This window comes from Pogona vitticeps, chromosome 12 (genome assembly GCF_051106095.1).
Source record: "Pogona vitticeps strain Pit_001003342236 chromosome 12, PviZW2.1, whole genome shotgun sequence".
In the NCBI taxonomy this organism is placed as follows: domain Eukaryota; kingdom Metazoa; phylum Chordata; class Lepidosauria; order Squamata; family Agamidae; genus Pogona; species Pogona vitticeps.
The window spans coordinates 3,886,646-3,901,986 of record NC_135794.1 but is presented as its reverse complement, the minus strand read 5'-3'; the positions used below and the strand labels follow the sequence as shown (position 1 = coordinate 3,901,986).

Below are 15,341 nucleotides of genomic sequence, written 5' to 3'. Positions count from 1 at the left end.
GCGACCGAGGCTGGTCTTCTTTCATGGACCCGCGCCCTTGACTGAACTGTGCCTTATTCAACACCCCCCCCAAAAACAAACGTGCAGCCTCGCCTGCGGCTGGAGGCACGTGGGGGGGGGGACACAGTGGACTCCTTGCTGGGGGTAAGCAGTGTCCTCCTTTTGAAACTCTGGCATGGCTGGGAAGTTGGCGTTGACTTCATGACCTCTCGAGTCTCTTCCAGTTGGACCATCCTTAATGGAGAGGACACCCCCACTCCCACCCCCTGGCCGCTTAGATACTGTAGGAAGCCTTTTCAGGAGAAAAGGATTAACCCGGACACTTCAGTCTTACGCACCACTCAATCACTACTCTGTATGAATGTTACATGTGGTTCTCGTACCGGCGTGGTGTAGCCACTATTCCTGTTCAATATTCTCGATGCAGCCGCTTGTAGCCGTAGTCTCGTACCGTCTGTAAGTCCAGTGGCCTCTTTTTTTCCGTGGCAGCATCCAGTGTTATAGCGGACACGGGTTTGCCCTTCCCTCCCCCCCCCTACAGTGCGCACATCTCGAGGTGCTCGGTGGTGCTGCCGATGACACCCAACGGCTTCCAGGAGACCACCGTCGGGGAGGGCAGCCGTGCGAACGGGGGCCGTGGTCCCGAAGCCTTTCCAAACAGACGCGGATGCTCTGCGCCAGACCTAGGACACAATTATTTAAAAGTGCAAACTGTTTTTTTTTCTTTCTTCTTCGTACCTGCTTTTTTTTTTTACTTCCGTTTAAACTTGGAGGGAGCTGGAGGGGCAAGGGGGAGTTAACCCTTGAGTGAAGATCTGTGGGTCCCTTCCCCCCCACCCCAGCGCTGCCCTGTGGGAGCCCAGGAACCACTTGCTCCGCGGGGATGCTGGCCAGAAATCTGAGTCTTTGGTCCCAAGTCTCAAGTCTGAGTCCCTATTAAAAACAAGCTTTTTCCGCCCAGAAAAAAAGCAGACATGGGCGAGTTCCGAGTCATGAATCGAGAGCCAGTCATTGAAAAAAAAAATTGCCCCAAGTCGAGTCACCGGTGTGACTTAAGTCTGACTTGACAGCAAATCCCGCAACTCAAGTCCCTTAACCCTGCTACCCGGGAAAGCTAAGTGAAAGGTACGAAGTGCATCAGAGAATGTGTGTGTACTGTATCAGAGGTTGGCCACTTACAACCCTCCAGATGTGGTGAGACTTCTGGTCCCATCAGCCCCAACCATTGGCTGGTTTTGGTTAGGGCTGGTGGCGGTGGAGATACGACCACCTCTGGCCGCTCAGTGGCCCCAAAGCAGTTCTCCTGTAGAGACTCCCAACTCACCTGCGGCAGGTGAACTTGGAGATCCGAAAGAGAAACCAGAGCTATTCAGAAATGGTGTGTGTGTTGGGGGGGGGGGAGCCTTCTCTCTTCCTGGACCCCTTATACGGAGTTGGACGGCGATTCCACCAAGCTCAGTAACTTTATACTGGAATAAGCTCTTCTGAATGTGTATATTTCTTTTGTTGTGTGTGGTTGGGTTTATTTTTACAACCTTTCTCCATTTCTCTCCCTACCCCCCCCCCCACTTTATTTTTGTATTTAACATTAACTTGATCAAATCCGAATTGGAGATAACTGTACATGTTTTCTGTTCGCTGTTGTATGGCGACTCCCGTTTCGTTTTTGTATTTACAAATAAAATATACCTATAAGCCACACGCGTGGCGTTTTGGGTGGCATACGCTCCTACTTCGGTGGATGTTGGAACGTCATCGGGAAATTTAAAGCATTTCTATTGATTTTATCCCCATCTGGATTCCGCATCGATCCTGCCTTCCCAAAGACCTTGAAATTTCAAGCTGGTGCCAAGCATTCTCTCCACACAAAATGCTACCCCTTCCTCTCTGCAAGTCATTTGGGGAGGGGGTTGAGTTATTATTTTTTTTTAAGAATAAAAACGCAAATCGGAACTGCGGAGTGTGGTGCCGAATCTGCAGACTAAAACTAAGATCATCCGCACTCTTGTATTTTCAGTCGTCACGTAAGGGCGTGAAAGTTGGACAGTAAAGAAAGCTGGCAGGAAAAAAAGGGGGGTTTCGCTTGAAATGCGGGGCTGGAAGAGAGTTGGGTGGATGGCCAGAAAGACAAATTGGGGGGGGGGGGGTTCCTAGATCAAATTGAACCTGAACTCTCTCTGGAGACAAAAATGCTGAAGCTGAGGCTGTTGTACTTTGGACACCTCGTGAGAAGGCAGGAGTCTGTGGAAAAGACAATTCTGCTGGGAAAGTCGTACGGCAGCAGGAAAAGAGGAAGACCCAATACGAGACGGACTGATTCTCTAAGGGAAGCCACAGTTGTGTGTCTACAAGAGGTAAGCAAGGCTGTTGAAGATAGGACATTTTAGAGGCCTCTCATTCATAAGATCACCATAAATCAGAGATGACTCGGTACCCCATAACAGAATTATTTTATACATGCATCTCTCCCACCTCCCTGGTTCTAAAAGGTGGGGATGTCCTTCCTTATGATCCACACAGCTTCACTTCTCCTAAGAACGCCGCTGTTCTTCTGGCGGTACGAGTTCAGCTTTAAAAAAAAAACACCAAACCTGAGCAAATAATAATAATTCCAGCAGTCACTGTTGATGCGAACAAATCCACCTGGATAAGCAAGTAGCACTTTTCTGATTTCACCAATGCTGATGGATCACATCCCATGGTCAAACTTGAAAGCCTCCTTATCGCCGCATTCACTCCCTGAAACAAGAAGGGCCCCCCCGAGTAATCCTGGCCCTCCATTAGAGATCATCTCCCCTCAGATAAACACCTTTGGAGGCAGTGATGGATTTGATTTAAATCACAGTTTAATTTTTTTTTAAATTGGATTTTTGATTTAAAATTTTTAAATGATTTTTTTAAAATATTAAATTGTGATTGAAATCCACCTCTTAAAAAAAATTCATTGATTGTTATCCACCCTGCTTCAAGCGCTTCCTTTCCCTCCCCCTGAACTGAATGCTTTGAAACAGAGTGTCATTCAAGAACAAGTATTTACGTGTGTCATTGATCGTTTTAAATCCTGCTTTGAAAACTTCTCTCTGCTGCAATGCTAGTGCGGTAACTAAGGAAACGCTGGCAGAGATTGACGATAATGGATGTGGGGATTTGATCTCGCCACATTCATTACTGGGTGAGCAAAGACATCCGATCTTGTTTTGTACAATTCATAACCATTCAGAGTCCTTCCGGCAAATGGGTGTTTTATTTAGAAAAAAAAAGATGATGGCAACTTTTGCTGAAAAGCCCAGCCAAAACAAAACCACCTTAAACTTCACGGCTTGTGAATACGAAGCCCATGCTCCACTTCCAGTCTTTCCTCTGATGGCCGATCCAAATATCATTAGGGCTGGTTATTTTTATTGCTCATATTTATGATTCCTGACTTCCTTTTCTGGGGTGGTGGAAGTCCCATTAAGGCAGAGAATAAATCAGTGCAATAATAACAGGCCCAGGACAAAATCTTATATTGTCTTACGGTGGTATCTGATCCTATATAGTGGAACTGCAATGCACGACTTCTCTTACTCTCCGTGGTGCTAAGCCCCTGGTTCATCATGTCCTCATCAGGTTTTAGGGTGTACGGAGAAGGGAACAGTCCCTGATTTTCGGGAAGGCAACATGATCCTACAGAAAGGTCCCTAAAAATTAATTTCAATTTCAGATCTTTTTTTTAAAGCCAGTATTGTTCAAAAAGAAAAAGAAAACGAGGGGGTGAGGCCAAAACTTTAGGGCCTTATGAACTGAGGTGAGATGATATGCTTAGTGGTTCACGTCTCTGGCTGCAGAGCCAGAGAGGTTAGGAGTTCAATTCCCTGCTGAGCCTCCTTTGATAGGGGCTGGACTAGATGACCCATAGGGTCCCATCCAGTTCAGCATTTCTGAGAGTGTTATGAACTGCTGGAGAACTCAGTGGTGTCGGTTGGGAGTTCAATTCCTGACAGTGCCTCTTGTCAGGGGCTGGACACAATGATCTGCGGGGTCCTTTCCAGCTCTGCTGTTCTAAGATTATTATTACTGTACATTATTTAATATTGTGGGATTCATTAATTAAGGAACCTGTAGGATTTGGGGGGCCCCTCCACGGATGGCTGCCTTGTGGTGGCGAAGGGGCTTGAGTCATTCTCTTAAACGTCAGACCTTCAAACACCCACGAAGTGTGGCCTTCTAGAGCCGGGTGGCTCACAACTCCCATCACCCCTGGATCACTAACAGCTGGATGATGGGCCTTGTAGTCCAACGTCACGTTCCCAGGCTCTGCTTGAACATTTCCTGGTGCTTCTTAAGAAACGAACCCAAGTTTTGATTCTTGTTGCAAGCATATTTATAAAGTTCTTAAAAAGAGGGCTACTAATCCCGAAGCCAGTCATTCAGTCATCACGTTCCGGATCCGTCCAGGCGGAGCCCGATCCTTTACAAATGGCTGCTCGGGCCCCCCAAACTCTTTTTCTCCGACAACGCCTGGGCGCGTAGGAAAAAGGAGGAGGCGTGGCTTCAAGGGGAGTCCTTAAGCCCCGCCCACGAAGGCCACGCCTCCTCTCCCTTCCCAGCCAATCACATTTGGGGGGCGTCCCCGTCCATTCAGGATTCCTCGCCTGGGCTTTTGAGGGTATGTAACAGCTGCTTTCTATTGAGTCCCCAAAATTATTTTAGGGGGAGGGGGGTGTTGTTTTTTGGGGGGGAGTGGGGGAAGCGGAGCGGAAGTTGAGCCGATTCTGCACGCAGGAAGGGCGCCTCCGATTCGGATTAAGGCCAGGATTGTGGAAAGGTTGGCGGGGGGAGGAGAGAGAAAAAAGAGATGGAAAATATCACGGGTAATTAAGGCGGGAAAGGAAATGGGGGGTTAAAACGGGGAGGGGAAGGATCAACACCCCCCCCCCCGAAAAAGAGCGGGGGAAGGATCGTCTGCTTAAATCGCCCGGCTCCGTCGCTTAATTTGGATCGGCTTTTTGGTTTTTGCGCTCGGTTCCGATGGAAGGAGGGGGCGGGCAGGCAGGAGGAGGAGGAGGAGGAGCAGGGGGTGCAGTGAACCCCCCCTCCCGCCGCCTTCTCCCCCCCTCCTGAACCCCCCTTTCACCCCCCCAGGAGGGAAAAAAAACTCAGCTCTCCGCCGGGAGGCGAGCGATCCGCTCGAGTTGCGCCGGGGTTCAGGATGGGGCGTTGCGACCGCGCGTGGCCGGCGGTGTTTTGAGATCGCCGCTGGTCGGTTAGGCCGGATTCTTTCCCCCCTTCTCCCGTGGAGGCGGAGGCGCTTCGCCCTTCTCGGCTCCTCCTCCTCTTCCCGACGTGAAACTTGTTGGGCGTGAGCGAAGCGATCCTCCCCAAGCGGGCAGCGTTTTCCGAGCTCCGTTGGCCGACTTTCGAAACGTTACTACACTTCCCCCCCCCCCCAAAAAAAAGAAACGCTTCCTCGTTCCTTAAAGCCTGGCATGCCTGTTTGTGTGGATGGGGTTTTCCTTTGCCGGCCGTAACCGAAGGAACGAGGCCGGCGATCAACTCCGTTATCCCCGCCTGGTCGGGAAACCCTCCCCCTTCCGGGTTTCCCCTGTTCTTTTCTGCGCGTTCCATTTTCGAACGCCGAGTAACACCTCGGGCAGCGAACGTTCGATCTCCCCCCCCCGCCGCGCGCCCGAACGTTCCATTTCGAACGTTCGCCGCCCGAGATTCGATCCCACGCTTTCTGGGCCAGGCTCGGTTGGGATCTGTCGTAGAGGCTCCCCCCCCTTTTTTATTTTAAAAGGAGGGGCCAGGATCAGATCCACCAGCGATGGCCTTTCGGAGGGCGAGGGAGGCGATCCCCGGGGGGGGGCAGGGACTCTGTATATTAAAAAAAAAAAGACACTCGCTGTCTTCACAACGGGTTGTGTGTATGTGTACGTGAGAATACACGGAAGTGGGAGGGCGAGAAAGAACACGGCCTCTTGGGAGGGAGGAGAGTCGTGGGGATGTCCTCTGGCAGGTCGGGAAGTGGGCGGAGAGGAGCGATTCGGAACCTCCCCGGAGGGCGCGCCTGCCGCCTTACATCCCGAGTCGAGCCATGCTTACTCGGAAGTAAAGCCAGTTTTAACTCCTAGGCAAGCGGGAAGAGAGATCTCCACCTGAGTTGTTTACTCCCTCCCCACCGCTCCCTGCATGATGCCTGGAGGAGCCCCATCGCAGTGTGCGGGGAGCTCTAAAACGTTACTTTTTTGTGTGGAACGTGGGAATAGTAATTCCAAAAAAGGAACGTTTGCAAGCGGCGCTGCTCCAGCTCGACCTCTTCCCACCCCCTCCATTTCCAGGCGGCGGGGGGGGACACGATCCGTTCCTCCCTTCCCGATCCATAATAGGGCAGAGCGGGCCAATTGGCCCCTTCTCCTCCGGGGGGCGGTGCGAGTGGCCGTAATTCGGATTCAGTTCCCCCCCCCCTCTTCCCCACCGTTTCTTCCAGGCGTTGCTTCGAGAAGGCGACTTCTCATTCCGTGCAGCGGGAGGGGCGTCTCCCTCCTGGCAGCGCCATTGGGGGCAAAGGGGTGGGTGGGGGGTAAAGGGGGGGTCCCATCTCCTTCCCCCGTGCCGGGTAAGGGGCTCGGATGCACCTCCTGGAAGGGCGGGGAGAGGGGGGGTGCCTCCTGATCGCCCGCCCCGGAAGTGCCCCCACCTTGGCAAGGGGTGGGGAGGGGGTGGGGAGGAGGAGGAAAGAGTTTTGCGTTCATCTCCCGCCCCCGCACGTTACTCTCCGGCCGACGCAACGAGGAGGAGGAGGAGGAGTTCGGGCACGTGCCTGAGCGGAGGCGGACTACAAATCCCATCTGCCTCAGAGGCGGGCGGGCGATGGGAGTTGTAGCCTTCCCGGTAGACGGGAAGCGAGCGTGCTGTGATCCTCCCCCTCCGCCCCCCCCGGTATTCCCAAACACCGTTGCCTGGACATCGTCTGCATTCCCCCCCCCCCGGGACGGATCCTGCCCTTCCAGGCCGGCTTTAGAGGCTCTACGTAGCTAGATCGGTCCCCCTGCCCCACACCCGAAGACTTCGCGCGGAGTGGGGGGGCAGAGGGACCTGTTTGAATAGCCCGAGGATCCTCCTACCTGTGCTGTTCCAGATCAACACCAATAGTGAGCGGATGATGGGTGCTGGAGTCCAGCCACCCTTGCAAGGCTCCATGATTCATGCTTTAAAATAACCTTCACCCGGTTTCCCCCGAGAAGTCCCTTCAGCTGACATTGCATGGCTCCCTATGGCTCCCCATACTCTTAATTGGGGGGGGGGGAGAAGAAGCCTTATCTCTCACTTTGAACCCGGGTGCAGTTTGAGCAGAAAACCCCAGACAAGAACCTGAGAAGTCTGTGTGTTACAGGGGGGAAAAATCATCTTTCCTTGTAACTTTGATTTTTTAATGATGATTATAATAATAGTAATAATAATGATAATTCACACAGCATTATAAGCAGTTGCAAATTCCAGAAATAACATTATCAGAGCTACAAAGGATTAGGAATGCCATATATACTATGTCAATATTTAACACATACTTAGGGTTTAGTTAAAACTTGTATCTGTTATGATATATAATACCCCTCAGTGTTTTTATAATTTTGACTGACTGTGCCAGGTGTTTTTGAATAATAATAATAATAATAATAATAATAATAATAATAATAATAATAATAATAATAATAATAATTGTATGCCATCAAGCCAATTCTGACTTACAGTGGCCTTTTCCAGGGTTTTCTAGGTAGAAAGTACTCAGAAGTGGTTTCCCGTCTTCCCTGCTTCCGGGGTTGCCCTGGGACTGTGCAGGTGGCCCAAAGCCACCCAGGCTGGCTCTTCTCTCTGGTAGCCAAGGTGGATAAAAACCAGTGATTTTTAAAATCAAGTGAATTTAAATTGTGATTTAATTTTTTAAAAAAAAAAATAAAGTTTACATTGATTTTTTAAAAGTTTAAATTGTTTATTTAAACCTTGATTTAAATCCATTGGATTGAAATCCTAACTGCCCTGCAAGGAGGGCAAGTGAAGAATCGAACCTTCCAACTGCCGGCTCCGTGCTTTTAACTCACAAATGGTTAAAATCGGGACAACTTTAGAGCTGAAGGCTACCGGCTTTGATAGATGAAGGTAAATAAAATATGAGGGAGAGAGGAAGGTGTCCCTTGATGAATGGATTAGTAAATAATTCCCCCGGCGGCCCTGGCTTAGCAGTGTCGGTGGGTTGTGCAGCTGTTTACAACCAAATAAATAAACAAACCTGTGTTTGCATGAACTTGATTACATGAAAGTTGATCGGAAAGTTGAAAAGAAACAGACGCCGTTCACATGCCAGTAGCCACATGGCCTAGAGAAGGGAGTAGGGGATTTAAAAGCTTTGCTTTTTCTGCCTCTCATAACAGAGAATTCTATCGATTACGCTACGTACTTATATTTGTAGATATTGTTTTTATAGGTACATTTACATCCTGCCCTGCTTTCGTGCATTTAAAGTGCGGTTGGTGGCTCTCTGTTGCACGCTCAGAGAAAGTGGCAGAAGCAGAATGGACCAGCTTCATGTGGTGTGTCGTGACACGGTGGAACTCTCTGCCACAAGATGGAGCAATAGGCTCAAGCAAATTGAATAAATTTGTGGAGTTGTTGGCTCGATGGCCAATAATCAGGTACACACACACACACATACACAGTTTTGCACGGCACGCACTGAAGACAGACGCTCCTTTCTGGGAAGCTCAGCCAGTCAATCAAAGCAGAAGCTATAGAGTTACACTGCCCCTAGACATGGAGGTTCCATTTAGCTGCTGTAATACCCTTTTGTTGATAGACTTTATCCCAAATGAAACTCCCTCTCTTTTAATGGCAGCCGTTTCCCCACAAACTGAATACTGTCCTTTCCGTGCTGTGAGTCCTCGTTGTGGCGTGCCTCGTTTTGGATTCGTTCAAGCCCAGTCACGTCGTTAGATTTATGTATTTTGCATGAGTCAGACCCCCATTGTGTGCCTGGCTGCCTGTCGGGGTGCGTGACAAGGGAGACGGGAGTAATTGGTGCCCACGAGGGGATTGGGCCCTGGCGGAAACCTGTAGATCTCAAAGTACAGTGTGTGTTAGGAGATTGTGTGTGAGAACGGCTGCGTGCCTGGTCTTTTGGACCGCGATGCACAGCGTTCGGAGCTTACGAGGCAGCGTGCAGCGCTGCTGATGTTGATCACGTCCGAGGCAGTGTCGCACGCCGAGAGGATCAATGAATCAGGAAGTCGCTGGGATTGGAAATCCAGGAGAATCCTGCATGTTCCCTCTTGCTCTCTGCGTGTGTGGTTTTGTGATTGACGGTGCTGTCGTGTTATTCACAAGAGGTGAGGAGTCAGCTGAAACTGCTGTGAAACACACAGAGGGAGAGACAGTGTGACTGCAACAGAATGTTGCAGTGTAGTGTCCTCCCTTTCAGCAGGCCGGACAGCAGCTCCATTTTTCTAGATGTCGTTCCACCCCCAGGCCCACCACCATCTCACACACTTTCTGAGGGTTACAGCACCGTCCCTTAGTCAATCCACATTGCGATGTTTAAGGGGTTCCCTTACGTTAAACCCCTCCGAATCTATTTTTCACCCTATTTTGGAATATTTCAGGATTCTCTCAAACTAGGAAAAGCTGCCTTCTTGCATAATCTTTTTATTTATTTATTTATTTTGAGGTCTGGAAATTCCTCCAGAAGGCCCAGTTACTCCTTGGAAGAGCGATGACCAGGGAAGGGTTCTAGGAAGGAGTCCTGACTGAAAACTTGGCAAAGTACTGCTGCCAGTCAGAGTTGGTTATATGGGGCTGGATGGGAGCCCACGGTGTCTAATTCAGGAGAATTGTTGGCATCCTTGTCTCTTTAGGTCAGACATGAATCGCACATCTGAGATAACTCAGATGAGTTGCATGGCCTGTCGGAATAGCATTAAAAAAAAGATGCATGGAGCATTTTAAGCCAGATAAGAAGTGGATTTTTTTTTCCTCTAGGTCAGGCAAACACAGGACCCACTGCCTGCCGGACAGACTCCTTCCAGATCCAGGTTTCAAATCAGGTGAGCAAGACCTGGATGAGTTCCTTAAAAAAAAAAAATCAAGTCCCAGAATTCTCTAGCCAGTCTGAGACTTGTAATCCAAAAAGTAGCTTTTTGATGCTCTGATAGCATTTAAAAGCACATTTTTTTAGATGGAGAAAAGTTTGCATTGGACCTTGAGATATACAGATTATATAGCAGCAACATATGAAGGTTGCTCATTTTTCCTGGGGCTGCTGCTTCCGTTTGCTATTTCTTGTAACATTATCTACATTTGTTTCAAACCGATATCATGTTAACAAGGAAGAGTTAATGGATGTCTTTTTATGGACTCTGTTCCTCTCATCCTCCCCTACGTGGCACTGACTCCCCAAAAGAGGGGGTGGGAATTCCAGGAGTAGCGTAAAACTGACATTTTCATCACATACTTTTTTAAAATTGTTGCAAACAGTTCTTAAAATGTTCAAATGTGGTTTTTGGTGGGCTTTTCTTTTTGGTCTTTGCTGTTAGTGAAAATTGCATTTGCAGTAGCTTTTCATGAGAGAAGTGTGTGTGCATTCATTTTTTTTTAAATAATACATCGTGGTTTTTTTTAGTCTTGTGTATGTGTATGTGTTTTGCTAGAAGGGGGCTAAAAGATAGGTAGAGAGATTTCAGCTTGAGTGGCTTTTTCTCACTTAATCCACTGGTTAAATTATTCATATTTAATATTCCTGGTACCTCCTTGAGCAGTGGGGTTGATGAAACTTATTCTCTCCTTAGAGAAGGCAATCTTCCAACCATTCCAAACAACAAACAAGTTATCATCATCATCATCAGGTTGTATCCTATTTCCCAGGCAGGCAGTGTCTCAGAATTTCATTCACACTTTTGCTACCATATAGGCCGGGCCTTAAAGAGCCCTAACCATGTTGACTGGTATCCTATTTTGACCCAGGAACTTCTGTTATGTTCTCAACCTGGATCTTGCGATTTAAATCCATTTGTGCATTTATTTGTATTCCTTTATTGCATTTCCAAAACCTCTCATTTTAGAGATTTCTCAGCAGAATGCAATGAATTAAAACAATAGGAACAAAAGAAAAAAAAACACCCTAATGCATTAATTAAAAAACTCGTGGCTGGCTCGTATTAGCCATGAAGGGCTTGTCCAAAAAAGAGAGGTGTTTGATGGAGGCTGAAAACAAAACAATGTAGTAGCCTTTTTAAACTGCAGTTGGAAGAGTGTTCTGCAAGATGAGAGCTACCACACCAGGAATAGGTGGCGTATGTCCCTCAAATGTTGTCAGACTACAAATCCTAGCATGCTGGCTAAAGTTGATGGGAGTTTTAGTCCCCATGATAATATTTTAGCGGTGATTTTAACCTATTGAATGAAATATGCTAATTCTTATCCTTGCTTCTCATGCCACTGTCATTATTATTATTATTATTATTATTATTATTATTATTATTATTATTATTATTATTATTATATAGTAAAACTAGTGAGGAAAGAATGAGAGAAGGACTAAAATGGACGGACGAAGTAGATTGGTTTGCAAGGCAGAGGTGAAATTTTTGCATATAGTTTAAATGGCCTGTATGCAGCCAGTAATATCAAACTGGGATTTATTCCCCCACCCCTGGCAACTCCAGGTCATACCACTTTGGCATGAGAGCTAGTGGTGGTGTAATGGACAGAGTGTTGGACTGGGGCTAAAGAGATCTGGATTCAAATCCTCACTTGTCCATGGAAATCCATGTGTATGTGGCAGACCTCTCCTTGAGCATCCAACATACTTTAAAAACCCTACAAGGATCATCACCATAAGTTGGAAGTGACCCGATTAGCACAGCACAGCACAACCCCCCCCCCCGCCGCTTCTGGTGGCCGCGGGCATCCTTGCTCCCTGTGCACATTAGGATAGGCTGGTGTGCTCGTTTCCATGTGGAAGAGCATTTAAATGTGCAAATTCCTCACCCTCTGTGGCTTAATGTCAGTACAGGCCTCAAAAGGCTGGCTGATGCAGTTTAATTAATTGGGTAACCAAGCGAAGAGAGGCATTGCTTCCCCAGGGAAAGAGTCCAAGCTCTCTTTGAGCATCTGTGGTTCCTTTCTTTCAATATCCACCTCCAGATCCATTGGCTTTCAGACCCGTCTTCTGGATGGAATTTAACTTTATAGACTTGTGGCTGTTCTTGGGATTCCGAGGAAGCCTTATAGATCCGGACCATCTGATTTTTCCCGGCAAGGGTGTTGACTCTGCATATTGTGCTCTGCGTTTAAGACCTGCGGGTACCAGATCACCTCTTTTAGGAGATTTAGACCAAAGGCTGAACAAGTTGTGCTTAAAAGTGGGCTTGGGGGGGTCTTCGCTTTGCACCCTTTTCATTTAAAAAAGTGGTTGCATGGTTTTAAGTGATTTTCTGCAGAATGCTAGTGTTTGGTGTGGCCTGAATATTTAAGATTTCGGTGTGTTGTGGTGTTTCTTGTTACTGATCTTAATGGAAAGAGAGTTCAGAGGCTCCATCGCCTCAAGTTTGCGTTTCCACGACCTACTTACTGTATATACAGTAGTAGGGCTTACTCCTTAAGTGTGTATGTATGGGATCGGAGCCTAAATAAAGAAGCCACGTGGCTGGACCTTTCCACAGCGCCCACCACAGGCAGTAGTTACCTAGGAGTAAATCCTATTGCATACAGCGGGCGGCGTCAGTGGCGGTTCCGGTGATTAAAAGTACGATCCTTTTTGGCAGAGATTTCTCCCGCGGATGGAAGGATCCGTTTGCTAAGAATGCATTTTTATTTATTTATTTTTTGCACGAATTTTGGCTTGGCGACTGCACACCCTCCCTAAAAACCTGTTGCCTCTCCAGCCCCGCGCATGCATTTTCTTTATTTCCTGCACTGCAATGCCGCTTCTGGTTCACGTCCCCCCCTCCCTCTTCTGGGAACGAGGAGACGATGCGTTACTTTGCAAAAATTAAAGAACTGCAGGGTGTCTGGGAGTGAATTTGTTTTCCCCACCCCACCCACTACCTTTCCTTTGCAACAGGGGCGAGCCCCCATTCGGCTCCCCTGCAGCCTGTGGCAAGGGTCTGAGGTCCCCGCCGCCCTCCGCGATTCCCGCCCCCCCTTCCGCGGATGCTCGCCCTTCCCGCGGATCCCGGCCCGGGGCCAGCGCCGATGTAAACATTCCACAAAAGGGCTCCCCAGAGAAGGGGCGGGGCCTCTGGGCCACCGCGCGGGGCGGGGCCTGCGAAGGGTAGGCGGTGGGCGGGGCTTTCCTCTCTCCTCCCCTCTTGGGGAGACGGGCAGGTCCTTGGGCCAAAGGCGAGCCGGTTCCTTGAGCCCGCCGGCCAATAAGCGCGCCGCGAGGGCGGGGTGCCGCTTCTCATACGGACATTTTGGCTCCTCGCAGCCTTGCCCCTCCCTCTCCCTCTTTCCCCTCACAACCCTCCTTTTTTGCATCCCCTTCCTGGGAGCGGGCACCCAATCGCGGCGTCGGCGGCCAGCCAGCGCCGGCCGCTGATTGGCGCCCGAGGTGGAGCGGCGTCGGCGGCTCCCAATCGCGGCGCGGGAGGTCTCCGCGGGGCAGCGGAGGGGCGGGATTTCCCAGGGAACAGAGAAGCGGGCAGCGCTCGGCGGCGGCGGCGGCCGTCCTGAGGCGGTTGGCTCTGTAGTCCTTGGGCTTCCCTTTCCCCCTCTCCCTCCCTCCCTCCCTGACCCCCCAGCCCTCTCCAACCCTCGGGGGCCTCGCGCTCCCTCTGGCCCGGCCTGCGCGTAGGTGAGTAGGGGCCGAGTCGTCGGGCCTGGCCTTCCCCCTCCAACACCACCAACACCACCTCGCCTGCTTTCCTTGGCGCGAGGGGCTTGCCGGGCTGAGGGGGAAGAAGAGGAGGGAGGAGGAGCGGGAGGCGGGCTTCCTCAGCACCGGCCGCCAACCCTTTAGGGGAACCGTGAGAGGATTGAGAGAGAGAAAAAGGGGAGAGCGTGTGTGAGGGAAGCCGAACACCTGAGGAGGAGGAGGAGGCAGAGGCGGCACTTAGGGGGAAGAGAGGAAGGCAGGCAGGCGCGCGCGCGCGTGCTGACAGACCCGTGGCGGGAGGGAGGAGGGGGAGGAGAAAGGGGGTGCGCGCTCGCCGTGGGGAGGGGGCGGGGCCTGGGCGCGCGCGCGAGGGAGGGAGGGAGAGCGGTTGTGCTGCGCGCGCGCCTCCCCGAGCGTCGAGTTGTGAGGGAAACCCGAACGGGGGGTCTGGTTCATTTGTTTCCCTCGCTCGCTGGCTGAGGGCGCCTCCTCGGCTTCCCGCCCTCCCTGTTTCCTCCTCCTTCTCTTCCCCCCCTCCTTTTCCCCGCCCCGTATCCGATCCCGGCGTTCCCCCTTCAGAAGCTCAGGCGCCGCCCACTCCCACCCACCCCCCCTTCCTCTAACAACAACCCCCCCCTTTCTTCCGTCGCCCATTTGGTCTCTCCCACTCTCCTCCTCCTCCCCCCCTCATGGTGTCGCCTGGCTCCGCCCTTTCTGGCCTGGAGAGAAGGCGAGAGACTGAGGAAATGAGGGGGGCGGGGCCTTGTTTTGGCTCCGCCCCTCGCTGGCTAGCTCGCTCTCCTATTTTTCTTCCTCTCTTCTCCCCCCCCCCCCCCCGGTAACGTTTGTGTCGCTGCAAAACCCTCCCCTTGCTCCTCCTCCCTCTCCTCCCTCCCCTCTCCTCCCTCCCTCCGTTGTTTCCGCCTCGGTGATGCCGTAGCAGCTCCTCCTCTTGTTGCTTTTTTATGGGGGGGGGAAGAGAGGAAGGTCGGTGGAGGGGTGCTTACAAATTTACGTAATAGGCGAGAACAAAATAAAAATGCAAAAAAAAAAAAGACAAAAGACGTGGTGGCCCCTCAAAGACTGGATTTTTATAGATTTTAATGTGAACCTTCCAGGACGAGGCCACTCCATCAGACCTAAGAGGAGGAGATCTATAACGTGGCAAAATGTTTGTATATGGCATGGAGGTATCAAAATACAGAGGTCTGTGGTTATCTGGCAGTTGAGTCATGGCAACCGGACTTATTTTTTGTTGTTTCGCTACTCTTCCAAGCGGCTTCTTCAGACTGAGGAGAGTTGGTGGGAGACCCCCTGATCTGTTGGTTTCACTTCCCCCTGGGTCTGAATAAACTTGTTAGAAGGACAAAGCAGTGGGGGTGAGGGGTAATCCCATTTCTGCAGCCCTTCATGGGTCGTTGATGGTGTCCTTAATCTTTCTGGGGATGGATGAAAGGGCAGCATGAGAAATAGGAGACAGATTGTATCTAAGGGC

At 50.3% G+C, this 15,341-nt stretch overlaps 1 protein-coding gene across 5 annotated transcripts in view; it reads left to right on the top strand.

The window, feature by feature from the left end:
• The first annotated feature begins 4,596 nt into the window (after positions 1-4,596).
• SIN3A (SIN3 transcription regulator family member A) overlaps positions 4,597-15,341 on the top strand; it is a 40,207-nt gene continuing 29,462 nt past the window's right edge. For 2 of the 5 annotated variants that reach the window (XM_072981820.2, XM_072981815.2), the window contains exon 1: positions 13,666-13,825. The gene's annotated coding sequence lies outside the window, so the exon portion shown is untranslated. Of the gene's footprint in view, positions 4,649-4,744; positions 4,854-10,011; positions 10,077-13,665; positions 13,826-15,341 lie in introns of those variants that run through there. The other 3 variants (XM_072981817.2, XM_072981816.2, XM_072981819.2) reach the window with 3 other exon arrangements.